General features: G+C 33.4%; 1 pseudogene; it reads left to right on the forward strand.

Annotated features, from left to right (window-relative positions):
- The first annotated feature begins 290 nt into the window (after positions 1-290).
- Positions 291-14456, forward strand: LOC127108028 (acyl-CoA-binding domain-containing protein 4-like; annotated as a pseudogene).
- The last annotated feature ends 5485 nt before the right edge of the window (positions 14457-19941 follow it).

The following is a 19941-nucleotide window of genomic DNA, read 5'->3' on the forward strand; positions in this document are numbered from 1 at the left end:
AATTTCATACATAAAATTTCATACATGTGCAAATTGTGCATTTATAATACATCAAAACATATATTATTATAAGTTACATATGTCTACAATTAATTTTCAAAACTCAAATTATTTAAACTTCACACTATTTTCTATTAGGCACACTTATTCACCACAAAAAAATTAATTAATTAAGTTTTAAAGAAATCAATAGAAAAATTATTATAAGGATACAATTTACTCTATTTTTCCTATACTAAATTTATTTAAAGAAATTGATGAGAAGTGGAAGAGGACTTGACTGATACTAAATGGAGACTACACTTCAGATGCCTCCAGATTGGTAGTTGAGAGAATTTTAAGTAGGACTTGTTGTGCATATGTTTAGTGTTATTTAAATCGCTTTGGTAATTAACAATGTTTGTCTTATTATGTTGTGTAGGATTTATTGGTTAACTAAGTCTTTGAAGGTACCTTTGTTCCACCAAGGCATGATATATTAGTAGAATTAATTGGAATAGAGGAACATGGTCGGTGTGTCCGTGGGGTTAGATACGACATCAGCCTGAGAGTATTTTTTGGTACATCCAAAAGAAGCATTGGACAAGTGTCAAATGAAACATTGGAAGAGCTTTAGAGAAAGATAGATACTCAAAAGCAAGAATTTGATGAGAATTTAGAAGTGGAGCGGGAAACCCGAATGAAAGAATTGGAATAAATAAAAGAGTTATATGTGATATGTGAGAGTGAGAATTGTGCTATCTGAAATGTATGATATATATTGTGTTAATTCTGTTTTGTATTACTTTGTGTATTTATGATGAAGAGGATCACTGGAACCGTTCCACAATATACAAATGAAGAGGATGCTGCTGATGATCAATTTCCTGGTAGATATGTTGTACGTGGTGCAATCACAAAAGTCAGTTGTTCAGCCTCCCCCATCGGTAGAGAGATCCAATATGATTTATTATCTTATCGTGTTATGTAGGATTTATTGGTTAACTCAAGATATGAAGGTACCTTTATTCCAAAACAAAGGCATGATATATTAGTAGAAGCAATCGGAACAAATGACATTGGTGGCCGTGTCTGTGGGGTTGGAGATGGCATCATCTTGAGAGTGTTTTTTGGTACGTCCAAAAAAAGCACAAAACATGTGTCAAATGAATCATTGGAAGAGCTTTAGAGAAAGATAGATACTCAAAAGCATAAACTTAATGAGAAGTTATAAGTGGAGCGAGAAAATCGAATGAAATAATTGGAAGAATTAAAAGAGTTATATGCAGTATATGAGAGTGAGAATTGTGTTTTATGAAATGTATGATATATATTGTGTTAATTCTGTTTTGTGTTACTTCAGTAATTTATGATGAAGAGAATTAGTGGAACCGTGCCATAGTGTACAAATGAAGAGGATGATGCGTATGATCAATTTCTTAGTAGATATGTTGTACGTGGTGCAATTACAAAAGTCATCTGTTCATCCTCCCCCACCAGTAGAGAGATCCAATACGGGTTATTGGCTCCATCTGAAGAATCATATTCCAAAATTACGGCTTACGTTGTGCGCAACGAAGAAGCGGTGTTTACTCTTCTGCTAGAACATGATCCTACGATTGAGGGTTAAAGGAATTATTTATGATTCCTAAATATATAAAGGATATGATTAGTGGAAAACAATGGCTGGACATATGGATACTACAAGTTTGGTGCACGTAAGTATATCTCACTATATGGTACGTTCATTGTTTTGTATAGAAATAATTCCTCGCACGTTTTTTGTATTTTATTTAACCTTTTAGATACATTCACCGTGTATGTATAGAACTAAATAAGTCGACTACTTATGGATTGTTGGATCCAATTAGAGTATGATTTATAAATAATTCCACTAAAAATATTGAAGAGTACTCAAGATCATGGATAGCGGATGGGAAAGAATGTTACTTAGCACCATTCCTCAATAAGTAAGTAGTTTTAAAATTATGGTTTCTCTATTATATTTAGTTTTCATGTTTTACCATATAATTATTATATATTCTTGTATTGTTCATTCAGAGAATATTATCAATTGAACATCATATCTCTTCGAATGAATATGGTAACTAGATTATGTTCGTTACACTATAAACTTGATCTTACGATGAAACAAAATAGTACTAGCTAATTTTATGTTTATGAGACTTTTTGTGAAATTTTATCATTGTTTTTGTAATTATATTAGTGTGTAATATTTTAAAATTATTTTTAATATACAGGGTTTTCGAGAGGCAGTATAGGTTGAAGAACTCTAAATGAGGAGACAAGCAGAGGGATATGAGTGTGGGTACTATGTAATGAAACACATGTTTAACACTGTCTCTGCCGGCATTTTTTATTCGTGGGATCAGATATATAATGTCATGAAATATTTTCAATAACATGTTAATTTGCTATCATAATTCAAATCACGGGATATTAGTTTGTTAATTGAAAAGGAGGGGATGGTATTATGAATGGTTAACTTGATATTTTGTATATATATATATATATATATATATATATATATATATATATATATATATATATATATATATATATATATATATATATATATATATATATATATATATATATATATATATATATAGATATATATATAAAACAGGTAATACAAATACGGGTCTATAATATATGGAGAAATAAAATAAAGTATTTAATCACGTTTACTTATACAAAGCGTTGTTATAGATAGAGCGTAAAATATTACTAACTATACATTCAATAGGTTTCGAATCCACAACCATTCGCTTTATATCACACCGGTTGTATATTTTGACCATTACGAAATATAGGGTGCTATATAGTTTATCACAATGGTCCAACGTCTGTGGTGGAAAGCATCATACATACAATCACACCTTGCCTCACAACGGCTGGTCGGACGTGGTTGTATCCATTTTCCAACCGTTATGATGGGTGTTTTTCGTAGTAATGTAGGCATGTTTTATTTCACAAAACTAGAATCCAACATCACTTTAGCAAATAATTTCAAGCATTGATCAGGTAAATTCAAATTTGACTTAGGAGCGAATAGTCTCACACATATTGATATTCTAGTGTTTGAGGACCCCCCAAACAATAACGTATTAATTTCTTTCAACAACTGATATAACTTTTGCACTTTCTCATTCAATAGCTCTTCCTCATCAAAACTTTGAAGTTCGTCATACGCAACATTTACCTCAAATGCATCACTGACCATTTCATCTATCAAATTAAATTGTTCCTTGTATTGCATATGAAATTGACTTCTTGAAGCCTCTGTATTTATCTCTGGTTCAATATGTGGTAGTTCTTCTCCATTGATTTCTCAACCCAATCATTTTTCTTAAAACCCACTTTCTCCAAGTTACATTTCACCACCTCTTGGTCACTAATTATATATCTACAACCATACTTTAAACACAAAAATTTTACCCATATTTTACTTCAACAACATTCTTGAGCAAACGCAAATGTGATAAACACTTTAAAATCTTTCTTAAAATGTGGTTTATGTTCGTGTCTACCTGGAAATGCTTATCGTATATCCAACTATTATATTAATGATAAAATTTCATACTGCAAAGGACCAATGATGTTGTCATTCGGATTTTTAAATGGGGTATAATTTATCTATCAATTTTTTAATTTTGGTTAATTAAATCAAATAACTAATATATATTTAACCATAACAAAAAATATTAACTAACAAATGAGGTACATTTACGGTAACAACACAACTTAGTAATTTATTAACAAACTAACATACACCAAAGCTAATAAACTAAATTTATTAACATACCAAGATAATAACTCAAACTAATTTAATAACATACCAAAACAATAATAAACAAACATACAACAAAACTAATTTATTAACATACAAATATAATAACAAACTAACATACAACAAATTAATTTTTATTAACATACCAAGATATTAACAAACTAACATACAACAAAACTAATTTTTAAAATACTAAGAAAATAAGTAAAACTATTATTTTACTACATTATATTCTTAATAAATTGTCTTTTAAATATATTATCTATATTTTTTAGTTTAATTATTCTACTGTATTTATTTTCAACTATTTTATATTTTACATATTCAAACTCTATTTTAATTAATTTGCTATATATATATATATATATATATATATATAAGGTCCTTTTTTATAAAAGTCTATTTTAGCAAATTTTAACTTAAAAAATGATTAAATGCACCTCAAGATTTGTGATTTTTTTTTTAAAATAACCATATTTTTCAAATTAAATACTAAAATGACCTATTTTTTAAATTAATTACCAAAATAACCACTTTTGCTTACTTAGGCGCCAATTGAAGTAGAACATCTAATTGGCAATAAACTGAGGCGCCTAACTCATTAGCGCATGCATGCATTACAAATGAGCATAGGCGCCAATGGCCTAGGCCCATGCATGCCTTGAATCCACCTGCATTGGCGCATGCATACACTATATTAGTGTATGCGCCAACGCATGTGGCGTATGCACTTTCCTTTTTTCTATTTTTTAATATTAAATTTTATATTTATACTTAATTAAATTAAAAATTATATTATATTATAAAGTAAAACTACATAAAATTGACAAGAAAATCAATGACCCGCCCGATTGAAACGCCCCATATTCCACATCCAGGTGCATTAGTCTATCTTCAAGGTCTCCCACGATTTCCCTGAGGTGTTTGGGATATTTGAGTGCTGATATGATGCAATGGTGGCTGATGTGAAGGTATGGTGGAAGCTCCACTTGTATTTGATAGGTTTGTCATCATATTACTCTAATGGTTGGGGGATTATCGCCAACGGCGCTTCTGTAATTGAGTTTGATGTCCATGTTGTCGTAGTTTGGTGGATTGTGGATGGTATGGTTTCCCGAATTAAGGCATTGAAACGTTTTAGAAACGAAGCAATGGTTCATGTGGTGTACTAAAGTCAAACAATGGTTGGGTGTTATGACGATGGGATGTTTGGGTGTTCATTGGGTTGTGATGGCATGACGCTAAATCGTATGAATCATCTGAGCTATAGACTTTTTTGGTGGTTGCGTATGGTTATTGGTGGTTAGGGATTGATTCCTGGTTTTGAGTTTGGGTCTGTGGCATGAATTGGTTGCGAGGTTGGATTTTTAGTGGTTAGGTGTATATGGTAGGGTGGTGGTGTGAGGTTGGTCGTTGGGTTTGGGTGGATTGACATTGTTCTTGGGCGGAGATTTGTTGTTGGGAATTTGATGACGAAGCTCGTTGGCATGGATCAATCAAATACCTTGGCTCAGACACAAACTGTGGTGTTGTAACCGACCTAAACCATTCTATATAATGTTGAGTTGGTATAGTACCATGTATGACTGGTACTTTTAAGATGTGATGTTGTCGATTCCTCCAATGATGACACATATCTTTTGCGAAGTCTCTCCAATTGGAATAATCCCATTGGCCATCGACTCTTTGTTGATGCCAATCCCCCAAACACATTGGAGGTTTTGGAATTTGTTGTTGCATGCCGAACTGCAGTTTTACACGGTCACTCTGGTGCATCTCCATAGTAGTGAACTGGATAATTGGTGTTTTTGTTGTCCAAACTGTAGCATCATCATGGTTAACCTGATGATCAAGACCCATATATTTCCTCCAGATAAACTATACAAGAATATGACATGATTAGATGATATGTAATTGGATATTTTTTTAAATCAAATGTAGAGTTGTGTAGTAGTATTACATTGTCTGATCCAATGTGGTCTAAAAAATTACAATAGATTACTACAGTGTGTTTGGGACACCTGTTGTAGTTCATCCCTTTAACTGACCACCTAGACCGAAAAGATTGGAAATATATTAGTTACTGTTAGTTGTAGTATTAAGTCTAATAAATTAGATGGTAAAACGTACAAGTATTTTTGTGGCTTTTTTACACAACGAACTATATAGATGGGATAAAACAGTTGAACCCCAACTATATATGTTTGCCTTATAAACATTTTGTAACAACGACAAATACAAAATATTTACCGTATTACAAGTACTTTCAGGAAATAAAAAATTACCAAATAGAATCATAATATAATACCGAGCTTTAATTATATTTTCATACTAAGTAGGTTCTTCGTTTAATGTTATACTTGAATAATATTGTTTAAGATTTTTTAAAATTGATACCTTGACCCCTAGGTTGACCAGAAGTCTCTCTCGTAGTTGTATCTTCACAGAAAGGGGCACCCAACAATTCATCGCATATAGAGTTATCTTGGTTAACTCTACCATTTATGACCTTACCATCGATGTGTAGACCTAACAACATGTAGACGTCCTCAATTGTGACAGTACACTCGCCAAAAGAAAGGTGAAATGTGTGGGTCTCGGGTCTCCATCTCTCTAACAAAGCAAGAATAAATTTGTAGTCAACCGAGTATGGGACTATGTTGATGAGATTACCAAAATCGCATCCTCAAATATATTGTTCTATCAAAGGATCGTATGGTACATATTCATGTACACGACATTAGAATCTCTTTGGGTCCTAATAAAACATAAGTAAGAAAGAAGTAAGAAGAAGTAATAAACAATAGAGACATTTTGTTACGAAATAAAAATAAGAATAAGAATAAGTAATAAATAATATAGATTAAGTAATAACATACAAATGTCGCAATATTATCGATTGTTCCTCGATGTTCATCACGCATAGTCAATAGAGACATATTGTTGCAGAGAGGTTGACCATTGTAGAGAGTTTGAGTGTTTCAGAGAGGTTGAGTCTTGCAGAAAGTTGAGTCTGACATAGATATTGAGTGTTGCAGATGTTGAGTGTTGCAGAGGTTAAGTGTTACAGGTATTAAGTGTTGCAGATATTGAGTGTTGCAGATGTTAAGTGTTGCAGAGGTTGAGTTGTTCCAATATTTATATATGAGATATGTTGGTAAGTTGTAGCATGTGATGTATAAGTGTAGGTGTCATTGGTAAGGGCACATGCCTTTTACTTTTGCATTCATGTGAGGATGTGCCGAAGGTAAGGGCACATGCCTTGTGTTCAAGCATGCATGTGAGTAGGCGTCATTGAATAGGGCACATGGGTTGCTTTATGCATATGATCATGTGTCATTGATAAGGGCGCATGCCTTGTCCTGTTAGGGAAGAAGAATATTTGCAGAGAATCATGCAGGCGCATGCCTTGGCTTATTAGGGCAGAAGAATCTGACAGACGCCATTTGTAACACCCTTCTAAAATACCCCAATAATTAATTAATTAAAACAACAAAATATAGATCAGAGTAAATATGCCATTAAGGGTGTCACACTTGACACTTCACACACCATTCATCAAAATAGCTTGTCATGCTCATTTATAAATCAAATTAAGACATTGCACAATTCGCAGCGGTAAGGGTGCTTGCCTTGTCTTCTCTCTGCATGGAATCCTGCAGATTCTTAAAAAAATTGATATGTGATTAAGATATTTTTAACTGCATGCTAATATGTGATCAATATACTCCCCATAAAACACTAAACTTACATTTTAAAAAATGTCTCCATCACCATATTACATGATCAGTGCCCGTACCGATGGTGAAATATTTAAGTGTCACTTATTCGGTTTTTGTTTTCGCAACATAGAAGTAACCCGATTTATAATAAATCGATGATAAAAATTTTCACATTTGAAAAAAAGAATAGAAAATAAATTGCATTGTATTCAGGTGGGAGAAATCATATACAAAAATATGGTGTTCTTTGCAGACAACCAAGTAAAGTTTTATCAGGTGAAGATTCGAGATAATGACGATGTTCAGCATATGTGTCTCAGTCATGAACAATCTAGGTACAATGATACAAAATTATATATATTAACACAACAAAATAAATTGTCTGAGATCGTTGATTCGTCACAAGTGTTCTGTGAAATTGATGACGACGAACAAGCTGAAGTCAATGTTGTTGACGAGGAAGAAGAAGAAGTCGAGTTATTGGTTGATTCAATGGTGAATGATGAATAACTAGAAGATCCATTACCATCTATTCATGTAAATTGTCCACCTCAACACACGGCAAGCTTGAATTTGGGTGCAGATGAACCTTCGTCTGATATATTTTACAATCCTTATGTGCAAATTCAAGGATCATGGAAAGAAGGAGACAAATTTCTCACAAAAGAAGACTGTGTCATAGCCATTAAAAAATATCACATGGAATTATCAGCTTATTATAGGGTTGATCGAACTAATGCAACGAGGTATAAGATTTATTTTCGAAATGAGTTATGTTTGTTCCAGTTGTCAGCATCTTAACGGAAGAGGAGTGATTCTTGGGAGATTGGTTCTATGGGTCATGTTCACACATGCTTAATCATGAACCCAATGCATCTGAAACCTTTCTATAACCGCTTTAGTGCAAGCAACCTATTTCAGGCTAGAGGTGTTGTTTGAGACGAGACGTTCCAAATGGAGTTTAGTGTTACAATCTGGACAATTGTTTAGTGATGCTTCAATGAAATTCATTAAAGATGAAGTTGCCAAAGCTAACAAACATGTGGTCACGATGTTTTACCGTACTAAAGGTTGGTACAATGTTGTTGAGTCCATGGATCACAATGAAGGTATATCAAGGGAACACTATCGAGTGGAACTAGATAGAGGTTGGTGCTGCTGCGGAAATTTCCAAGCCTTTCATATGCCCTACTCCCATGTCAGAGCGACATGTTCAATGGTTTGTCGGGATTGATCTTACTTACTATCTGACGCTTACAAAGTCATAAACCTTTGCAATGTTTACAAAATTAGCTTTTAAGTGGTGGCAAAAGAGGATTATTGGTCTGCATATAAAGGGGACATTCTCCAGCATAATGAAATAATGCGAAGAAAGAAAAAGGGTCGCCCAAACAACACCTGTATTCGAACTGAAATGGATACAACGAACAAAATGGTTAGATTATGTAGTTCATGTCACCAACCCCGTCATAATCGTACTAATTGTCCCAGTGTTGGACCAAACAAAACAAGATAATTTTAATTGTAACTATTTTCCTTTATATTGAAAGTAACATTCATTTCGTATGATAACTTTGTGAGAAAATACCATCACAAAAAAAATACAACACAGACAACACATATGCAACACTTAAACAACCACACAAAATACTACAACAAATAAAATACCATCCGTAACAAATACAACACATAAACAACATAACTATGCGATTACAACAACATAACTATGCGACTACAAGCATCAAAACAATTTTGTAATTAGTATACATCATCCTGTAAACATCTTTTTCAGTCTTAATATCCACCCATACAAGAACTTCTCTATTTTGGTTGAACGTGATATCAAGCCATTGAATTCTTCTGATCCTTTCACCCTATGCAATTTCTCCATCTAACCAACAGTTCAAGGTCCTATTAAGACATTCAAATGTTTCTATATTCCAAAATCAGATCTTTATCGGAGGTTACACTGCTGAAAATATTAAATCAACATTTTTCTTGTGAATGTATCAATATTCATACATTTTAAAGAAAATAAAATTGAAGGAAATCGAAGGAAAATGGAAGGAGGGTAAGGAGTTATGTGAAAAATTATTGGAGATACACTGTGTATTTATAGATCAGCACACATGCATACGCCATTGCCTTAGGCGTACACACACACATGGCACATGCATGCGCCAAAGCATGTGGCGCCTTCACATGCATGCACCATTCCATGTGGCGCCTTCAGTGGATGCATGTACCATTAATAAGGGCGCCTCCTTTGAATGCCAATTAGATGTGCTAGTTTAACTGGTGTATAAGAAATGAAAGGTGGTTCTTTCGGTAATAAATTTGAAAATTAGGTTATTTAAGTATTTAAATGAAAAAAAATGGTTATTTTAAAAAAATCAAGATTTATAAAAGTCTATTTTATGAAGGTCTATCTTAATGTGTGTATATTTTAACTAAATGACTAATTCTCATATTTAAATAAATAAATATTTTATTAAATTTTTTAATAAACTTGTTTTTAAATTATTAACAGAATTAATTTAAAATATATATTAAAAATTTAGAATTAAATATATTTTATAATATCTGTTTTTAATTTAGAATACAATAAATCTATATTTGATAAAAAAAAATTGATAAAAAGAGTATTACGATTCTTTTAAACATATTTGACATAATAAAAAAATATATTTATAATTATTTGAAAAATACTATAAGTTCTTAAAATATATATATATATATATATATATATATATATATATATATATATATATATATATATATATATTCTTAACATTCAACCTAGTCACACATGCCCACTCCGTATTCTAGCGTATTGAAACAACTCATGTTCGAACGTCCAACCCGAACAAATTCATAATTGGGAAAGAAGTGAAAAGACTCCATAGTCTCCACTAACTTATAGTTTTCTAAGTTAGATTTACAATGCAAGAAACGATACTCCAATCTGAGTTACGAAACATAAATTATGTAGAAATAAAAAACAACAGTTAGAGAAAATCTGCCTTATGATTCCAAACACGTATAAAATTTTATTTGAATTAATTCAGTCAGAGATGAAACATTAGAAAATGATTTGAATCAAGTATAAAATTTGATTTGAATCAGTTCATCAAGTACAAAGCTATGATTTGAATCATTTCTATCGGAATCCAAAGAAAAGGCTTCTGATTTGACTTAGAACTTCTCTGATTCGAATCAAACCTGTGAAGTTCAATATTTTCATATTTTTCCATGGTTTTCTCAATCCAATCCAAAGGGGGGAATACTTACATTCAAGTCCTAAGGATAATTACATGTTAGGGATATGGATCAAACATGCAATAATCCTTTCATGCATTTTATCAGGAAATCTTATCACTACCATATATCATATTCATGATGTTCTAAGGGTATTCATTACAGCCAAAAGTTGTTCTACACTAACTAAATTATCAAAGGCACTACTAACATATCATGAACAAGAGTCATATTTCCAACATGCATGCACAAGTGATGACACATTTTACAATAGAGTCAAGTAGATGTCATACTTTATTAGATGTTTCACAAACCCTTTACCCAACATGCAAATCCCATTATTTTCCCCAATATCTTAACTAAGGTTCACCTAAATGATTAGTGGATGATGATAAATCAAGATGAAGTTGATGATAGTTGCAAGGTGAAATGAGCTTGGTGTCGAATTATTGAATTCTCTTATTCTTTCCCTTGCTTTTACAGTTCTCTCACCCTTCCTCTTGTCCTCAAAGTATGAATTTTGCCTTCAAAGAACAAGGAAGAAATTCTACACTAGCCCAAATCCCTATTTAAGAGGGAAATGACTTGTATACCCCTTCCACCTAATTAGCTCAACCTCTAAGAAATTTCCAATTAGTAGAAAATGGTACCACTTCATAATTAATCTCATTAACAAATAATTAGCACGTTAATTGGTTGGTAGTCGTATCAGGGTGTTCCAAATAAATGCATACCTAGAAACCTAATGAACTAGACAAAAGGCTTTTTTATTTTTTGTGTGTTTTGGTTGAATTTCTATATTAAATTTTTCTTGTAATTGACAACGATGAAAATGACATCTCTGCAACTTCAAGTTTTCATTGGGTTTGAATGAAGATATTAAGTTGTTGAGATTAATGAGCAAGGGAGAAAACAAATGGCTTTTAAAATAAAAATGTCTTGCTTTTTGCGTGTGGTAGCCCATTACAAATTGCAACGGTAATAATGCCATTCACTGCACTCACCAACTTTCAGCTGCCTTGGAAAAGTGCAAGCGTACTGCGTGAGGGTACTCCTCGAAAACTCAATACAACTCTGATGACACAACTACTTTTTTCTGAATGGGTAGGAAACTATATTCCCAATTGTGTAGGATAACCCCTCACAAAAACAAACGTGGCAGTTTGCTTGGGGCTATCCCTCGCAAACCTTCATCCACTTACCGCCTACAACATTTGAATAAATGTTGGTTTCCCACCTCAAGTCTAGTTAGGGGTGACCCCTTATACACTTGTTTGTTTATTTTATTTCTTTGCTCTATTGCAAGGGGTATCCCCTCGGAATAATGTTTTTTTGTTTTATTTTGTCAAAGACTACCTCTAACAAAGCATGTTTTTTTAATGAGGTGATTAACTCCACGCAAAAAAACTTCTGTCTATAGACAATTTTCTTGCAGTGTCTTAATGTCTCTTTCATAAGCTTTTGAGTTTTTGTACCCTTATTTTTAGGATTTAAAGTCGTATAAAAAAAGAAATAAATTTTTATAGCTATTTAATTTTTGCAAATAAAAAACAACATCCAAATATTGTTTAGATCAGAAGTCCTATTACACGCTTCTCTTTTATTTCTTTTGCCATAACACTAATCTTATTTTACACATCTAGTCCTATTTTTTAATAATATGTTCTATCTTTCTTTTGCCATAACACTAGTCTTATTTTACAAATCTAGTCCTATTTTTTAATAATAATGATATATTTATCTTTTGCGAGTAACACTAGTCTTTTCTGGGCAAATAAAAAACATACGAATATTGTTTATATCAAAAGTCTTATTACACGCTTCTCTCTTGATAAAAGAACACGTTTCTATTTTTTTGCTTTTGCCATAATACTATTCTTTTTTTATACATCTAGTCCTATTTACTAATGATAAGTATTATGTTTGGTCGTTTTTTTTCTCTTCTTAGAGTAACCAGTTGTCATCCATTGATTTTAAATTGTAAGTTGCTTTCAATTTATTATTTCTCACTTCATCCTACATTTATAAGTCAAAGTCTTTTATTTATGACATTTTTTTGCCAAAATCTTTTATATATATTCCTTTTCATAATTTTAGGATGATCGGCCATATATATATATATATATATATATATATATATATATATATATATATATATATATATATATATATATATATATATATATATATATATATATATATATATATATATATATATATATATATATCATACCCCGATTTTGGTCCTGAAAATTTTTTCCCATCAATCACTCGTTTGTGTTCTTTCTTCATGACCATTCCATCTGGTCATGATACTATCCAAAAAAAAACATTAGTTGTTGGACTTGCTACCACGACCAGTCCATGTTTGTCTTTTGGGCTTTGTTTCTTGATTTTTGGTATAAGATGATTAATCTCCTTAGCCATGCGAGATTTGAAAACTTTTTCATTTGTTAGAATCAAGTGAACCTCATATTTCATCTTTCGTTCCAATTTCATCGAGGTGATTATTCATCTGTCATTTGTCTTATTACCAGTTTCATCCCCCTTTCGAGTAAATCATGTGTCAAGTGCAAAATATTTTATTTTGGGTCATCATGCATATTCATTTTCTCATTCATTCATAATTCAAAGAAATTCCATACATACTTCTTCATTCACATTTATATTCTCCATTTCACATTCAAGATTCTACATTTCATATTCAAAATTTTCATTCATATTTCTTCATTACATTGGAAACTTTTTCATTCATATTCAAGAATTTCCACATACTCATTCATAGTTCGATTACTTCGTTCGTTCATTTAATCATAATCATCCATGTACATGGCATATGAATAACTTATAATCAAAAAACATCTCATCACATGAATACATGAAGTTTGTAAGATGCAAAAAGGGCTCTCTTGAATGACCTGCATATTCTGGACTTGGAAACTATGACTTGGGATGAAATTGATGTCGTTGGAGTGCCTCCTTCCCCAAGGTCTGATCATGCTGCTACTATACATGTGGAGCGATACTTGCTCATCTTCGGAGGGGGTTCACATGCAACTTGCTACAATGATTTACATGTTCTCAATTTGCAAACTATGGAATGGTCTCGCCCCACACAACAAGGTGAGATACCAACTCCATGTGCAGGACATGCTGGTGTGACAGTAGGAGAGAACTGGTTCATTGTTGGTGGTGTCGATAACAAGAGCGGGGCTTCAGAGACGGTTATACTGAACATGTCTACACTGGCTTGGTCAGCAGTAACATCTGTTCAAGGGCGTGTTTCTATTGCTAGTGAGGGTTTGAGTTTGGTTGTAAGTTCGAATGATGGAGAAGATGTACTTGTATCTTTTGGAGGATACAATGGACGTTACAACAATGAAGTATATGTTCTTAAACCAAGCCACAAATCCACCTTGAAATCCAAAATAAATGAAATATCCATACCAGCCAGTGTTTCTGCTGTGCCAAATGCTACAAATGCTACTCGAGATTTGGAGCCTGAACTTGGAGCAGGACAAGAAGGGAAAATCTAGGAAATTACTTTGGACAACGCTTATCCAACAACTTTGGATTTGAGAAGATGGACTTGGTCAAAGCTCGAGGCTAAAACTGGAGACGAACCCTCTACAACTTTGGACCCTTGTGCTGGCCATTCTTTGGTTTATTCCATGGGGAAATAAGCTCCTGTCAATTGCTGGCCACACAAAAGATCCTTACGAAAGTATCCAAGTGAAACAGTTTGATCTGCAAACAACAACATGGTCAACTCTAAAGACCTATGGGAAAGCTCTGAGATGCATGCATACCTTAGTTTGTAAGCTTACAGTAGTAGCACACCTGCGACTATCACCACTGTCATATTTAAGTGTACTTGGAGAACCATTGCACGGAGAGGATATTACAACCTCTACTCAGAAGGGAAGTTTGTACTAGGAGAGAGTTGTATGTTGCATCATGCATGCTCTCCATACCACACCTTCACCTGATTGGTGGAGACGGGTACTGGTACTGGCTCCTTGCTACAGGCCTTCATCTCAAGGAATTACTACTAATGCTGTTTTTTCTTCAGAGATGATTTGTGAGGCAGTTATTGATAGAATTGTAGAACTATCCAAATTAACAAATTCAGAGATAAATTGTCGGCGGGACTGGTTTGTCTTCCCTAATATTTTTTATTTTCTTACGAAAAGTGGATGCCAAACTCATTATGTAACTTGTGGAGCTGGTACCAGAGTGTTTCTGTTAATTAAGAGAACTACAATCCTACTACAGAGATCTGCACGTCATGCCCCTTGGCCTTCTCCTTACTTGGATACTTTTGGTGACAAGGATTTTAAAATGAACAAAGGAAAAACCTGCAGCAGCTCCACCAATGACGGCTTTCCTGTTATATCCTTTGTATGTTTGGAGACCTTTTTCCTCCGCTTGAGGATTCTAATTAAGATGGAATTCTCATACTCCTGTATGATAAATTGTTCTGCTAAAAAGAGTGGAACCAGAGAGAACCAATACAGAATAGGATGTTCAGTTCCATTCTGTTCTTGTGCTGAATGCTGCATAATTAAACCTTCAACAGCATGAAAATGTTGGATCACCTACTGTCATGAAATGTGGGCATACTCCACCCTTAACGTTCAAGCTCCAAGATGGCCTCTAAGTACTGTTCTAAGTCTGGCTATGACGGAGGGAGCGTTCACGTATCCATCACAATTTCACCTTCTGGAACTAGATCATACGCACGACGAGAGAGGAAAAGTCAAATTGCTTATGCCGTGGAGGATGCAATTAGATCTGCTGATTTCAAAGATTACAGCCTTCAGACACCAGAGTCTTTGTCATGTTGGAATCCAGATTGTATTGGTTTTAGTCTCATAGAATACATCCTGTGCAATATTTGTAAGGATGAAAGGCCTGGCGCTGTTTTGGTTTTCATGACTAGGTGGGATGATATCAGCTCTCTGAAAGAGAAGCTCCAAGCACATACCTGTAGCGGGGTATTCGTTACCACTAGATATATTGACTAAATCCAAGATAAATCATACAAGTCGAGTCGCCACCACACTTCTATTTATCCAAAGGAATGGTTAGAAAGCAAAGAAAAACCTAAAAGTTTTAACAAAAACTAGTAAAATAGTGTCAGAGATCTGGGTAAGGGGGTTGGTTATGCAATGGGAAGGTGTTAGGCACCCAAAACATCCTAGGTACTCCCAGGGAGCCCTTTTCACATTTGTTGTAAGGTTGGTATTTTGTGAAAGTTTATTGTGCAAACATGATTGAAGAGATGATAAGAGAATATACAAGTTTATTTATATTTTTGTGTTTGAATGGATGAACCCATTGCCTACGTACCATCTTAAAAAGATTAGGATCAAAACCTCGTAGTTCGGGGTAAAAATCATAAAACAAGTTGGTGAATTTATTGGTCCAAAATCCTTAAGGTCTTTTGTTATCCAAGGGAGAAAACTCAACCTACAACCACAAATCCACCATGTGAGGAAAGCTTCAACATGCTAGTGAGGGGTTAACCCTATAATAAGCATGGAAGACTCATTGTCCATCACTAAGGATAAAGGTGAGTATCACATCTACCTCAAGGGTAACTCAAACCTAATAGCTAAAGGTTATGAAAAAGTTTGATTAAGAGAGTGGCCATTGAAACCACAAAAAGCATTTGAATAAGTTATATTTACCAATGAAAAGTATCTACAAAAATGGTCAAAGTTGACTTAAAAGTTCAATTCACTATAAGTGTTATGAAAAAAAAGTTTGAAAATCAAAAGCATAAGGCTTAGGTTTCTAATGTTCAAAACAAGTGTTAAATGTTTGCACAAAAGTTTTGGCTTGGGTTAGAGTGGAGAGAAGAAGAAGAATGGCTAAGGTCCTAAGCATACAAGAGGTAAGGGATAAGAAGCAAAAACCACACAAAAGGAGTTCCTCTCTTGAGATCATATTGATGATCCAAGTAGCTCCCATCCTTTTGAATAAGTAATCACAAGCATAAACTCAAGCAATCAACAATCAATGAATTCCTGGATAAGGCTCCTCAAGGCCTCTTGGATCTCTCTCTTAGAAGCTCAATGGTAATGGTTCTTCAATTTGGCTCAAGTTATGATCCCCTAGCACAAGAAAACACACACATTAAAAAGTTCTATTAACAATCAAAGAATGGACAAGAGGGAGTTTAGAATATGGTCCTTTCATAGTTCATCCTTAGGCTTTAAGCATTCAAAAGGCAGGAGGCCTAGTTGCTCTTTGACATTTATAGCATTCTAAAGGTCCAATGCCTAGTTGCTCTTCAAATTCCATTTTTGCTTGGGTAGGGTCCTAAAATTTAAGTCCATTTTGTCCAATTATTTGCATTTGATTCACAATGAACAGACAAACGCAAGCACAGAAGATATATACACAATTATATAGCCAAGTGGGCAAAAGGCAAATGGCATTAACATAAACATGTGCTCCAATGAGCAAAGGAAAAAAGAAAAAGATTAATATGTGCAAGAATAGTAAATTGCATAAAAGTAAAGTGCATAAAGTAAATGTTAATTGTTAGTGGTTAATAGTTAGTGTGCCATAAGGCAAAATTTAGCGTTATGTTAAGCAATCGTAATTGGACTTATGTAGAAGTCACAACTATCTGAGGCCGGTCAATAATAATGTAGGCAACAACACAAGGTAGAAGTCTTGATTAGTGAACCAAGTTCCAACAACTTGCCATGCCAAAAAGAAGAAGATAATTGATCTTTTATTGGTTTAAGCCCTTTGCAGGATTTAGGAAACAACCTATCCTTAATGCAAATCCATTCACTTGATCAATTGATCAAGATGAATTGGATTTGGATCAAGGAAGATTAAGTCTCCCTAATCAATGCTAACTTATCAACCTTCAACTCATTGATCAAAAAGGAAAAAGAAGAAGAAGAAGGAGATGAATAATGGAAATGAAAATGGAAAAAATTAAAGTGCCTTAAATAAAATAAAATGTACCAATCATCATATGTTGACCAATAACATTGAAAGTCAAAGTCAAACCATCAAAAACAGAAGTGAGATGAAGATTGGAAGTCAAGAAATGAACAAAATATTTTTGGCATTTTTTAATATTTAAAATTGAACTTGAATTAAAAATAAAAGAAAGGTCAAACTTCAAATCACTTCAAATCAACTTTGAAAAGTCCAAGTGATTTATCCCAAGTCCAACAAGGTCAAACAAAGTTTGACAAAAAATTTCAGCATTTTTAAAAGTCAGAAACTATTTTTAATCAATTAAAAATGAATAAAAATAACCTAATTGAACTAAAATCTCAAATAAATCTCAAATCAATTAAAAAATTGATGAGAATATTTTTCATAGATTCATCATCATTCAAATAGGTTAGGAAATTATTTTTGTATTTTTTGAATATCAAAAACTATTTAAAATGAATTAAAAATAACCAGAAAAGAGAAAATTCACAAAAAATATCAAATGACAAAATAAAAAAAATAAAAAAAATCATTTTTAGAAACTAGAAATTATTTGGAGACTGATGCAATTGGTCGCATATTTTTTGGATTAAAAATGAAAGAATTATGAATTTTTGAAATAAAAAGGAATTAAAGAAAATAAAATAAGAAATTAGAAAATGTGGAAAATCCTGGCGCGTTAGATCTCCTTTCATTAAATGACATGGATGATCTGAAGGCAGTGGCATGCGCACGCATCATAGGACCAAGTCAATGCAACCACACACAGATTAAATAAAAGTCATAACATCTAAAGGTTGGGATTGAATCTGGAAATGAGATCCAACGGTCCACATTCAAACTGGCAATGGGACGGCCACCGGAGCCACCTTCTTCTCCGGTGAGCTTGTGTTTTCCGGCCAAAATTGTAGACAACCAAATCTTAACCAAAATGCACGATCTATACATCTTTGGAAAGCTGGGATGATGTACATCATCCCTATGCCACTCAATTCCACTCTAGATCTCTATATTGAGAGAGATCAGAGATGGAAGTTATGTGGTGTTCACCATGAACTTAATGGATTTCAAAAATTAAATGCACAGTCATGATGCCTCTATTGAGAGGACTTCAGCCAACACAAGTTCCAAGCAAATAGGTCAATATATGATGAGTTTCGAAGGAAATACCAGTTGAAGAGCAAACTTCATTTCTGAAAACTTGAGCTCGATTCCTTTCTTTTTTTGCCAAAACAGAAGATCAATGAGTTGAAGGATGAAGGTTTAGAAGCTTTAGATCCAAGGATTCAACCAGATGTAGTTGAATTTTGGATCTGAAAAATTTGAAGAAAAATTGAAATAGCTTCTTTGGTGAGGTTGGGGAATCACTTCAGCAGGGTTTCAGGCGCCTTTAGGTTGAGTTTGAATGAAGCTGAGCACTTCTATTTATAGCAAAACAAACTGCAAGCAAGGTGAATTCTCATGTGCGTGGAATTTGGACTCTTCATGCATGGGCCTGTACAGGCGCGTGCAAAGCCCAAAAATGGATGAAAATGCAAGCTGAACTCAAATGCTAATGGTTTGGATGTGTAATTAGAGCTGCATTGGCTTGTGTATGAAGTTATGATGTGAATTCCATAATTGTGCCTAAATGTTCACCTCATCGGAAATGCCAATTGCCAAATCCAAACATGATCATGTGAGTAATGGTTGGAAAGGTTTTGATGTAAGGAACAATTGTTATGTTGGGCAAAAATCCATTTGAAGTATGGAAATTTATGAAATTTGAGTTTAAAGTGCAAGGTGCATGACATGTGAAGGCAAGGTTTCCAAATTTGGCCAATATTCAAGCCCCTCTGTTTCAATGATGCAAGCCTTAAATGAAAACACTTCCAACATCAAAGTTGTAGATCTTCTCAAGATAATAAAAATGGACTTAAAGTTGGGCACTTGAAGTTGGACTTTTTTGCCTTTTAATGCCTTTGGTCCAAAAGGACCTATAATGTCTTGCATTATCACATGTATTTCCTTTGAGATTTTAAAGTTTTGTTCAACATAACATTTGAAGTAGACATCTTAATATTTCCAATTCATTTGATCCCACCTCAAAATCATAAAAAATGAATGAGTTATGTTCTTGGGAAGCTGACCCAAAATTAGGGTTTCAGTCAAAATGACCTATAATGTCTTGGAATGGATGATGACCTTCCAAGCTTCATA

The sequence above is a fragment of the Lathyrus oleraceus genome, chromosome 1 (genome assembly GCF_024323335.1).
Source record: "Lathyrus oleraceus cultivar Zhongwan6 chromosome 1, CAAS_Psat_ZW6_1.0, whole genome shotgun sequence".
Taxonomy (NCBI): Eukaryota; Viridiplantae; Streptophyta; class Magnoliopsida; order Fabales; family Fabaceae; genus Lathyrus; species Lathyrus oleraceus.